Source organism: Populus nigra, chromosome 13 (assembly GCF_951802175.1).
Source record: "Populus nigra chromosome 13, ddPopNigr1.1, whole genome shotgun sequence".
Taxonomy (NCBI): domain Eukaryota; kingdom Viridiplantae; phylum Streptophyta; class Magnoliopsida; order Malpighiales; family Salicaceae; genus Populus; species Populus nigra.
In genome coordinates, this window is record NC_084864.1 from 7,681,547 (window position 1) to 7,693,804 (window position 12,258).

Below are 12,258 nucleotides of genomic sequence, written 5' to 3' on the forward strand. Positions count from 1 at the left end.
TATGAACATTAGTTTTATCAATAGTGATGCACATCATTCACATATTTGCCCTTTATGCCCATGTGTTGTGTTAACAAATGCTGCTGCCCATAATTTTTTCCCAGATCTTTTTCGTGCTTTCCTAGGCTGCCAATAAGGCTGTTACGTGTTTTGCTAGCAATGATAGTTTGTTTTTAAATTTTGATGTCTCTCTACATACTGTGACTGTGCAATACCTTTATTAGCGTTTCTGTAATGGATGCTGGTAAGGATTATGAGCATTATTCAATCAGGATAAAATTGTTGCTGCTGCAACTTGACTACACCTACTGGAGAAAGCAGTTGAGAATATGATTGATTTGGTGAGTGCCTTTATTTTTAACAAAACTGGTTTCCATTCTGTTCATGCAATGACTGTTTTGCTACTTAAATATGCATGGTGGGTTGAATGGGTTCCCTATCTGCCTTGTCAGATGAATTAACAATAAACTAAAACTGCTCAGTGTTTCACTGTGGAAGTCCATAGTGAAACACTGAGCAGTCTTCTTCTTTTTCTTTCTTCTTTTTCTGTTTTTATTTTTTTTGGTTTTTTTTTTCGTTTTCCATGTCTATGGTTTTTTTTTTTTTGCTTTTTTCTGTGGTTTTTTCTTTTGATGAACTTTTTTTGTTTAATTTAGTTTGTTAATGTTAATTATTTTTATTTAGTTATCAGATTTTCATGACACGGATCCCGGGTTTGACGGGTTAATCCAGTTTATTCAGTTTTTTTTTAATTTTTTTTTATTAGTTTTTTTCTTCTTGTATGTTTTTTTTCTCTTTGCTTTTTCCTTTTTAATTAATATTTTTTTAATTTTTTTCATTAATAATAAATCTTTTTATATTTAGTTATAACACTTTCATGACATGAATTTGAGGTTTGACAGGTTAACCTGATTTGGCGGGTTAACCCGGTTGATTCAGATTTTTTTATTTTTCCTCATCTTTTTTTTATTTAGTTTGTTAATATTAAATATTTTCTATTTAATTATCAGACTTTCATGACATAGATTTCAGGTTTGACGGGTTAACCCAATTTATTCAGATTTTTTTTATTTTTCTTCGTTAGTTTTTTTCTTCCTGTATGTTTTTTTTCTTTGCTTTTTTCCTTTTTAATTAATCTTCCTTTTTAATTTATTTCATTAATAATAAATTTTTTTTTCTATTTAGTTATTACACTTTCATGACACGAATTCCAGGTTTGACACGTTAACCCGGTTGAATCGGATTTTTTTTCTTTTTCCTCATTAGTTTTGTTCTTTTGATTTCATCTTTTAATATTGTATGCAGTCCACAATGAAAAGGCTGAAGCCTTTAGTTTTTTTTTTTGCTTTTTTTTATTCCTTTCACTGTAGACTGCACAGTGCAGCCCACGGTGAAAAAAGGCTGATGCTTTTTTTTTCTTTTTAATTAATTTTTTTATTTAGTTTGTTGATATTAATTTTTTCTCTATTTATTTATCAGACTTTCATGACACGGATTTCAGGTTTCACGGGTTAACCCAGTTAATTTAGATTTGTTTCTCTTTCTTCATTAGTTTTTTTCTTCTTATAAGTTTTTTTTCTTGTGGATTGTTTCTTTTTATTTAATATTTTTTTATTTAATTTAGTTTATCAATATTAAAATTTTTTCTATTTAGTTATCGACCGATGCTTTTATTTTTTCTTTTTGTTTTTTTGCTGTTTTTATGCCTTTAACTATGGAGTGCACACTGGAGTCCACAGTGAAAAGGCTGATGCTTTTTTGTTTGTTTTTTTTCTTTTTAGTTAATTTTTTTCATTTAGTTTAGTTTGTTAATGTTCAATTTTTTTCTATTTAGTTATCAAACTTTCATGACACGGATCCCGGGTTTGACGAGTTACCTCGTCAATTTTTTTTTCTATTTAGTTATCAAACTTTTACGACACGAATCCAAGGTTTGACGGGTTAACCTGGTTTGAAGGGTTAACCCTGTTAATTCAGATTTTTTTCTTTTTCTTCATTAATTTTTTACTTCATTTTGGTTTTTTTTCTTTGTTTTTTTTCTTTTTAATTAATCTATTTAATTATCACACTTTTATGACACGAACAGCCAGACCCACATCCAAGACTATTGGGTCTGGTATTGCAGTCAGACACACTTAAACTTGGGTCATGCAAGTTTAATGTTATTATTAATATTATAAATATTTGTCTTGGGTCAGGCGTTGCAGCCACGCCCAAGACTCTTGGGTATACCTTTGCAAAAAGACCTAATACTTTTAGATCTTAATTTTTTTTGATATTTTTTATGCAAAAACCATTGACCCGCGGCATCGCGCGGGTCATGTAACTATTTGCCCTTTATGCCCATGTGTTGTGTTAACAAATGCTGCTGCCCATAATTTTTTCCCAGATCTTTTTCGTGCTTTCCTAGGCTGCCAATAAGGCTGTTACGTGTTTTGCTAGCAATGATAGTTTGTTTTTAAATTTTGATGTCTCTCTACATACTGTGACTGTGCAATACCTTTATTAGCGTTTCTGTAATGGATGCTGGTAAGGATTATGAGCATTATTCAATCAGGATAAAATTGTTGCTGCTGCAACTTGACTACACCTACTGGAGAAAGCAGTTGAGAATATGATTGATTTGGTGAGTGCCTTTATTTTTAACAAAACTGGTTTCCATTCTGTTCATGCAATGACTGTTTTGCTACTTAAATATGCATGGTGGGTTGAATGGGTTCCCTATCTGCCTTGTCAGATGAATTAACAATAAACTAAAACTGCTCAGTGTTTCACTGTGGAAGTCCATAGTGAAACACTGAGCAGTCTTCTTCTTTTTCTTTCTTCTTTTTCTGTTTTTATTTTTTTTGGTTTTTTTTTTTCGTTTTCCATGTCTATGGTTTTTTTTTTTTTGCTTTTTTCTTTGTGGTTTTTTCTTTTGATGAACTTTTTTTGTTTAATTTAGTTTGTTAATGTTAATTATTTTTATTTAGTTATCAGATTTTCATGACACGGATCCCGGGTTTGACGGGTTAATCCAGTTTATTCAGTTTTTTTTTAATTTTTTTTTATTAGTTTTTTTCTTCTTGTATGTTTTTTTTCTCTTTGCTTTTTCCTTTTTAATTAATCTTTTTTTAATTTTTTTCATTAATAATAAATCTTTTTATATTTAGTTATAACACTTTCATGACATGAATTTGAGGTTTGACAGGTTAACCTGATTTGGCGGGTTAACCCGGTTGATTCAGATTTTTTTATTTTTCCTCATCTTTTTTTTATTTAGTTTGTTAATATTAAATATTTTCTATTTAATTATCAGACTTTCATGACATAGATTTCAGGTTTGACGGGTTAACCCAATTTATTCAGATTTTTTTTATTTTTCTTCGTTAGTTTTTTTCTTCCTGTATGTTTTTTTTCTTTGCTTTTTTCCTTTTTAATTAATCTTCCTTTTTAATTTATTTCATTAATAATAAATTTTTTTTTCTATTTAGTTATTACACTTTCATGACACGAATTCCAGGTTTGACACGTTAACCCGGTTGAATCGGATTTTTTTTCTTTTTCCTCATTAGTTTTGTTCTTTTGATTTCATCTTTTAATATTGTATGCAGTCCACAATGAAAAGGCTGAAGCCTTTAGTTTTTTTTTTTGCTTTTTTTTATTCCTTTCACTGTAGACTGCACAGTGCAGCCCACGGTGAAAAAAGGCTGATGCTTTTTTTTTCTTTTTAATTAATTTTTTTATTTAGTTTGTTGATATTAATTTTTTCTCTATTTATTTATCAGACTTTCATGACACGGATTTCAGGTTTCACGGGTTAACCCAGTTAATTTAGATTTGTTTCTCTTTCTTCATTAGTTTTTTTCTTCTTATAAGTTTTTTTTCTTGTGGATTGTTTCTTTTTATTTAATATTTTTTTATTTAATTTAGTTTATCAATATTAAAATTTTTTCTATTTAGTTATCGACCGATGCTTTTATTTTTTCTTTTTGTTTTTTTGCTGTTTTTATGCCTTTAACTATGGAGTGCACACTGGAGTCCACAGTGAAAAGGCTGATGCTTTTTTGTTTGTTTTTTTTCTTTTTAGTTAATTTTTTTCATTTAGTTTAGTTTGTTAATGTTCAATTTTTTTCTATTTAGTTATCAAACTTTCATGACACGGATCCCGGGTTTGACGAGTTACCTCGTCAATTTTTTTTTCTATTTAGTTATCAAACTTTTACGACACGAATCCAAGGTTTGACGGGTTAACCTGGTTTGAAGGGTTAACCCTGTTAATTCAGATTTTTTTCTTTTTCTTCATTAATTTTTTACTTCATTTTGGTTTTTTTTCTTTTTAATTAATCTATTTAATTATCACACTTTTATGACACGAACAGCCAGACCCACATCCAAGACTATTGGGTCTGGTATTGCTGTCAGACCCACTTAAACTTGGGTCATGCAAGTTTAATGTTATTATTAATATTATAAATATTTGTCTTGGGTCAGGCGTTGCAGCCACGCCCAAGACTCTTGGGTATACCTTTGCAAAAAGACCTAATACTTTTAGATCTTAATTTTTTTTGATATTTTTTATGCAAAAACCATTGACCCGCGGCATCGCGCGGGTCATGTAACTAGTTAATTTCTATAAGAGATGCCTTTATGATGGATGATTTCTGCACAATTGTGTTGTTTCATTTACATTTTCATTGAGTCACTTTCTACATGCAACCATTGATTTATTTGATTTTTATCTTGAGAGAATATATGACCTGAGTGCATTTGAGTAGTTAAGGCCAAATGATGAGTTTGGGATCAGCTGGTGACCTGAGTGCCATTCGTACCGTTCCACCACTGTTTACCTGTAGTAACCCCATTCAGCTCTTCTGCTTCTATTCCTCATAGCTCAGTTTGTTACAACACTTTTAGTCACTTATGTACTCGGATAGCAACCATGATTATTGATCTGAATGTTGTGTGCTCTAGCCTTTTCAATTGTTAAGACATCTTAATAGAAAGCTTCTCCATATGGTTGCACATTTTGACCTAAACACTGTAGATTTTTCTTTAACCATTTATACTAGGTTCTTTGTCTGCTCGGCTTCTTAGATTAGTTCAAGTAATCCTCACTTGACTTCTTGCATCATTCCTATAACAACCCGTGACATCTCGCAAGTAATTTACCTAGTCTATTAGATTGTGTTAAGTATTCTCTCTTAGAGTTGTGTTCCCAATCTGCTAGACGATATGGCATAATCAGTAGCAGTTTCTTGACCTTCTGCCATGGTCACTTTATCGTTTGAATGATGTACTCAGATAATTATGCACCTTAATGCTTTGAAATGGGGACAAGCCACTTTTATCCCACTAAACAGGTAAGGATAAAGTATCCGTGTGTAACTTATCTATATGGTTTTGATGTGGTACCTTTATTAAAAAAGTTGAAGTTTCTCCCAATTTTACCCCAGTATTTGCATAGGATAGTCCACCATGCTTGATCTAATTGAAATAGTATTGATCTAGTAGAAACATTGATTCAAGTTTTGCTGTTCATAATTTGTATACAAGTCTCCTCGTGTAACTTATCTATCCACATGGTTCTGATGTGGTCCCTTTATTAAAAAAGTTGAAGTTTTCTCCCAATTTTTCCCCACGACTAGCGCAGGTTAGTTCTCCACCGTGCTTGTTCTAACTGAAATAGGAGATCCAACAAAAACATTGGTTCGAGTCGAGTTGTTAATAATTTGTATGTTGGTCTACACAAGTGAAAACTGAGTAATTACTTCTGCTATTTTGTTCCAGATGGTCATTTCTCAACATGTTTTGTTAATTGATTGTTGATGTTTTCATTAGCTTGGTGTGCAAATTTGGGTTGAAAGTTTTTGGCATGAGAAGCTTTGTAGTGATTGCTTTTGGAATCCAAGAATGGATAGTTGTGAGAGTTTTTATTTGATAATTGTGGTTGAGTGGTACCAACAATAAAAGTACGTTATAAAGTACCTGCATATACGTTTCTGGTGTGCACCCCCAACCACAATGCTACTAGGAAATTTATATGATCTGCGAAGCAAAACACTTTTTACTTGATGTGATATTTGTAAGTAACTTAAATTATTTGACTGGCATGTTCTTGAATGCTAGTGGAGCATTGTTTATACCCAAGGACTTGTCTATAAATGTGTGTGCTTTTTGAAAATTTGCATGAGCTAAATTGCTGATGAAGTTGATATGACTCCTGTAATGGTCTGCATGCATATATCGTTGATTATTCTTCTTATTCTCCTAAGTATTTACCTAAGCTGTAATCTGTTGAGATTTGGATGTGTCCACAAACTAATGGTTTGGACTGCATAACTGTGGATGGTTAGGATAAAAATCTTATATGTCATTTTTTACATGATGATTCTTATACATGTTTATGATGCCTTAACAAGTTACTAATGATCAGGTGATTAAGTAAGGAAGAAAGTTGATATGACGGGGGGTTTTTATGACTATCGATGCTCAAAGTTGAAGTTTATGGACATGAGTAATTACTTGTGTTATTTTGTTCTAGAAGGTTATTTCTCTACGTGTTTTGTTAATTGATTGCTGATGTTTTCATTAGCTTGGTGTGCAAATTTGGGTTGAAAGTTTTTGGTGTGAGAAGCTCTGTAGTTATTGCTTTTGGAATCCAAGGATGGATAGTTCTGAGAAAAAGTTTTAATTTGATAATTTTGGTTGATTGGTACCAACAATAAATGTAAGCTATAAAGTACCTGCATGTACGCTTCTGGTGTCCACCCCAACCACAATGCTACTAGGAAATTTATATGATTTGCGAAGTAAAACACTTTTTCTTTGATATGATATTTGTATGTAACTTAAATTATTTGACCGACATGTTCTTGAGGTAAGAACATGTTTATGATGCCTTATACATGATGATCCTTCTACATGTTTATGATGCCTTAACAAGTTACTAATGATCAGGTGATTAAGTAAGGAAGAAAGTCGTTATGACGGGGGGGCTTTTATGATTATCGATGCTCAAAGTTGAAGTTTATGAACATAATTATGTAGAACAAATCACATTGAGGTAAGAAATCTCATGATTGTGCAGTTTCCATCACAGACTAAAATGAGAAAACAGAGAGCTAGAGACTAATTTCACAACTAATCTGAAATAACAAAAACAAAATTTGGAAGCCCTAATATCCTTTGCTAAATCTGAGATGTTACATGGTTCTTAATTGTAGGGGAAGGAACTAAATGATGTTAACTCATTGGCTGAAGTCATAACACTAACTCTAAAGTGTGCTTTGAGTTGTTTTTAGAAACTTGATTTTAATATTTCACTATAAAAATATTTTTTTGACTAGCTGTTCTTCCAGGTGTTTCTGACAGGATGGATAGACTCAATGCTGAAGTCACAACACAACTCTGAACTGTGAATATGCTTTATTGTTTCTTTATGTGATAAATGACTAGTCTAAGCTTCAGTTTTTTGTTCTTGTCTTTTAATGTATTATTAAACTATTATGGCTTGTAATCAATGTTTTAAATTAATTTATCCTGTCTGATTTTCCAGCCGTTATCCTTGCTGAAATCCTAGAAGATGATGTTTTGGTCTTCCCCCACATGTACTCGATACTTACTGAGATAGGTCATGTTTACATGGTTCCACTTAAGCATTCATCTTTTCAAAAATGACATGCTCTGTTTTATTGGAACTTATAGGTATAAGAGGAGTTTGAAAGAGTTGCATAAAATGCTTCATTGGTGCAATGAGCATTTCAACAGTTCAGCCATGTAAACAAGGAGGCACTAGATCAACATGTAAATCTCACTAGGAAACAGGAGGAACTTCAGACACGGCAAGCTGAACTTGAGGCAAGTGACAAGGTACTACGGTACTGGATTTTAATGGTTAAATGTCTTCTGTTGTACTTATTGTTTTTAATGTGAGATTATGATTTATGTATCTTTACTTCAACGATAAACATAAGCCATAAAAAAATAGACTGAGCTTGAGCCTGATGTGAAAGACGTGCTAGAGAGAATTTCAGAACATATCCAAGCCAAGGTATCAAACTGTAGCAAAGAGAAAAATGCTAATTATTTTTTGGGGATAAAAAATGTTGAATGCTTTTATTTAACATGTGCTTTGCTTTCAGGATGATGCTATGCTAAAATGTAAGGTATCTCCTCAACTAAAATTTTCTACATATTACTACCTAAGCTATAATTTCAGCTGAAAGGGCCTCACTTTAGGTTTTTGTCCTCTACTGTCAATAAACTAATTTATACAGCTAACATGGTCGGTAATAATAAAACACAGTCTAGTAGATGGAGAATTTGCAAATAAGTAATTAAAACATCATTATTTAAGAATTATTTGTGTATTTTGTTACTTAAATTAATATGTTAGGGGATTTTATACCTTCTTTGATTTGACCTAGTGGAGGATTTGGGGGACCTGAATGGACACACATAGTCGAGTGAAATTTGATTTTTTGCAATTTATACAGGTTTCCTTACTCTTGTGGATATGAACTCTTCTACTTTCGTCGTAGATTCAAGGAAGCTTCTGTGGATTTCTAGGTTTTCTTTCCTTCACTTGTTGTTGGGTGATTTTTCGTTTTAGTCCAAGGAACCGGAACCATCTTGTTATGAGAAATAATTGATTTTTATTTTCCACATTAACTGGACACTTCGATGATAAGTTTTTTACCTTTTCCAGATGTTGTACTAGCTACAAATGTTCGGGATTTATTCAAGGTCTATAGCAGTAACTAGTAGATGCCCACCATTATACTAAAAACAAGACCCCTTTGAAAATTTCTAGTTTTATGATGAGCTGTCTTCAAGGTTTATGTGTAAATGTATGGATTAATTGAAATTAGATAAGTATGTTTTGCTACTTGGTATGAGTATGCAATTGAACTTCTTAACTCTATTGTTGCAAGTCCTCGTGCCTCTCTTGCCATTTCCTTTATATTCTGATTTTTTGATTTTAAATAAGTCATCTACTTCAGGAAGAAAATTATAGGCTGAATGCAGACTTCAAAGAGCGAAATGCCTACGTTGAGAGCTGCAGAGCTGAAATCGTTATTTTCTAGTCTCATGAAGGATTCAATAGTCATAAAGCATAGAGAAACAAGCTACAAGAAGCATGTATCCTTTTCTCTTTCTATTTTGGTCAGGCTTATTGAAAGGGCATAGTTTGACTAGACTTTTCTGCTTTTGTAGATCATGGTGAAAAAGAAAAGTGAACTTATTGTTGAATTTGATAAGCTAAGACCACAAGTGTTCTTATTCCTCTGTCGTTGGGTCCTATTTATAGGAAAAATCTCTTGTAGATGTCACTAATCAAATAGTGAGCTTAAAGCCACTGTGACCACGAAACAAGGTGAGGTGGGCACAGAGCTCATTGATCACTTAACACCACAGGAAAAACATGAACTATCCCAGCTGAACTAAGAAATAAAAGATCTTAAAGAGGAGCTTATTAAATTTAGAACAGATCGCATCGAGGTAAGATATCTCAACCTTGTGAGAAGCAACTGTACTTATCCTTAACAGGTATTTGTTCTGTTTCACATGAAGCTTTTGTGGCCTTCCAAGCTACTTCCATATTTATGATCTGCTTTCTGATAGGCCTCTTGCTTGCTGTCATGCATGCCTATATGCTAATGGGTGTATGGTAATACATTGCCCCAAAAGTTTCTGTATATTTGTTGCTAATTGAGGTGGGTGACTTTTTGGAAGAAAATAGTTTATTATCGTTTATTATTGCCACCTGTTGCACTAGAGGTGATAGATTGATGTTGCACTGATGTGTCTTGGCCTCAAACCCTAGAAAAATAATATTACTTGTCACTGAAAAATGAGTAAATAAAAAGAAACGAATTATTCCTCATGCTTTTACAATGTCTATCTGCTATTTGTGATTTATTAAGATACATTTTGAGTATTAACATTAGTTTTTGTTACTATGAAGGCAAAGGTGATGGTACAAATGCAGAATCTGGAGCACATGAAGAAGATTTTCTCATCCAGGATGAGATTTCTAAATCTTGTCTAGTGAACGTGTAGCGTGTAAGTCATTCTTTATGGAGATGCTGCATTTTGCAAGTATTGCAAAAGTTGCAAGTGCTCCATTATACATGCATCCCTTGTTATTGAATTGTTGATTATCTGTAGGAGGAAGAGACAATTTTGCATGAGAGAGACGGCTATAAACTGGAAGAGGGACGTCTTATACGTGAATTGAAAAGGATACGAGATGAGGATGATTCAAGTTTTAATAATTTTCAGATTTTAAATCATCAATATGCCCTTTTAAACCTTCTTGGGCAAGGAGGATTTAGTGAGGTTTACAAGGTCCGAACTTCGGCAAGTAGTTTCAATTGATAATAGAAAGTAGTTTCATTTGATAATAGAAACACTAACCTTTGCTTGTTTGATGAAAATTCTTATATACCATGACAAGAGTATAGATCATTCTGTTGCCAATATTGACAATTGTAAAAGCACATCCTTTTGCAGTGATTTGAAGTGAGAAATTTCCGGCAGGCTTATGATTTGGTCGAGCATAGGTATGTTCCATGTAAGCTACATGGTTTGAATATCTATGAGATTGAGGTAGTTTCTCAATGTCACCGTTTTAAGTTTGTATTCTAATGATTGTTGTTATTCAACAGGAAGGTGCAGGGCATCATGTTTTATCTGCTTTTGTTGAGATTGTGTTGATAATTCCGACAATCACATCCCGGTAATACTTCATAACCTACTTCTTTTTCTTTTCTGAGGTATGGAGTGTAAATAATGGTCCACATCTTATTAAGAAAGAAGAAGGATCCTGAATTTTATATTTGTTTTTTTCTTCTTCTAACATATAAGCTTATCTTTATCTTTACAAAGCTTCTCCCACAATGCTCCAGAATTTCTTTTGAATTAGTTGTTCTATCATGAGGCATAATTTTATTTTAGTTCAGAAAGTCAAACTTTGGCCACCATTGATTGGGATAACAATCTAGGATTCTGCCACTATCCTTCCATCCATGCCTGTTATATTTTCCTAGATCTTTTCCGTGCTTTCCTAGGCTGCTAATAAGGCTGTTACATGTTTTGCTGGCAATGATAGTTTGTTTTTAGACTTTTGATGTCTCTTTATACTGTGACTGTGCGATGCTCTTATTAGCATTTCTTTAATGGGTGCTGGTAAGGATTATGAACATTAGTTTTATCAATAGTGATGCACATCATTCACATATTTGCCCTTTATGCCCATGTGTTGTGTTAACAAATGCTGCTGCCCATAATTTTTTCCCAGATCTTTTTCGTGCTTTCCTAGGCTGCCAATAAGGCTGTTACGTGTTTTGCTAGCAATGATAGTTTGTTTTTAAATTTTGATGTCTCTCTACATACTGTGACTGTGCAATACCTTTATTAGCGTTTCTGTAATGGATGCTGGTAAGGATTATGAGCATTATTCAATCAGGATAAAATTGTTGCTGCTGCAACTTGACTACACCTACTGGAGAAAGCAGTTGAGAATATGATTGATTTGGTGACTGCCTTTATTTTTAACAAAACTGGTTTCCATTCTGTTCATGCAATGACTGTTTTGCTACTTAAATATGCATGGTGGGTTGAATGGGTTCCCTATCTGCCTTGTCAGATGAATTAACAATAAACTAAAACTGCTCAGTGTTTCACTGTGGAAGTCCATAGTGAAACACTGAGCAGTCTTCTTCTTTTTCTTTCTTCTTTTTCTGTTTTTATTTTTTTTGGTTTTTTTTTTCGTTTTCCATGTCTATGGTTTTTTTTTTTTTTTGCTTTTTTCTTTGTGGTTTTTTCTTTTGATGAACTTTTTTTGTTTAGTTTAGTTTGTTAATGTTAATTATTTTTATTTAGTTATCAGATTTTCATGACACGGATCCCGGGTTTGACGGGTTAATCCAGTTTATTCAGTTTTTTTTTAATTTTTTTTATTAGTTTTTTTCTTCTTGTATGTTTTTTTTCTCTTTGCTTTTTCCTTTTTAATTAATATTTTTTTAATTTTTTTCATTAATAATAAATCTTTTTATATTTAGTTATAACACTTTCATGACATGAATTTGAGGTTTGACAGGTTAACCTGATTTGGCGGGTTAACCCGGTTGATTCAGATTTTTTTATTTTTCCTCATCTTTTTTTTATTTAGTTTGTTAATATTAAATATTTTTTATTTAATTATCAGACTTTCATGACATAGATTTCAGGTTTGACGGGTTAACCCAATTTATTCAGATTTTTTTTATTTTT

The 12,258-nt window shown here is 32.3% G+C and overlaps 1 long non-coding RNA gene across 3 annotated transcripts; it reads left to right on the top strand.

Annotated features, from left to right (window-relative positions):
* The first annotated feature begins 6,374 nt into the window (after positions 1-6,374).
* On the top strand, positions 6,375-10,967 carry LOC133670925 (uncharacterized). Of its 3 annotated transcripts, XR_009834175.1 has the most exons (3): positions 6,423-10,047; positions 10,153-10,547; positions 10,653-10,967. It is a non-coding gene; the product is annotated as an uncharacterized LOC133670925 (long non-coding RNA). The 3 variants fall into 3 exon arrangements; XR_009834177.1 differs by having other exon boundaries at positions 6,375-10,558; XR_009834176.1 differs by having other exon boundaries at positions 6,375-10,547.
* The last annotated feature ends 1,291 nt before the right edge of the window (positions 10,968-12,258 follow it).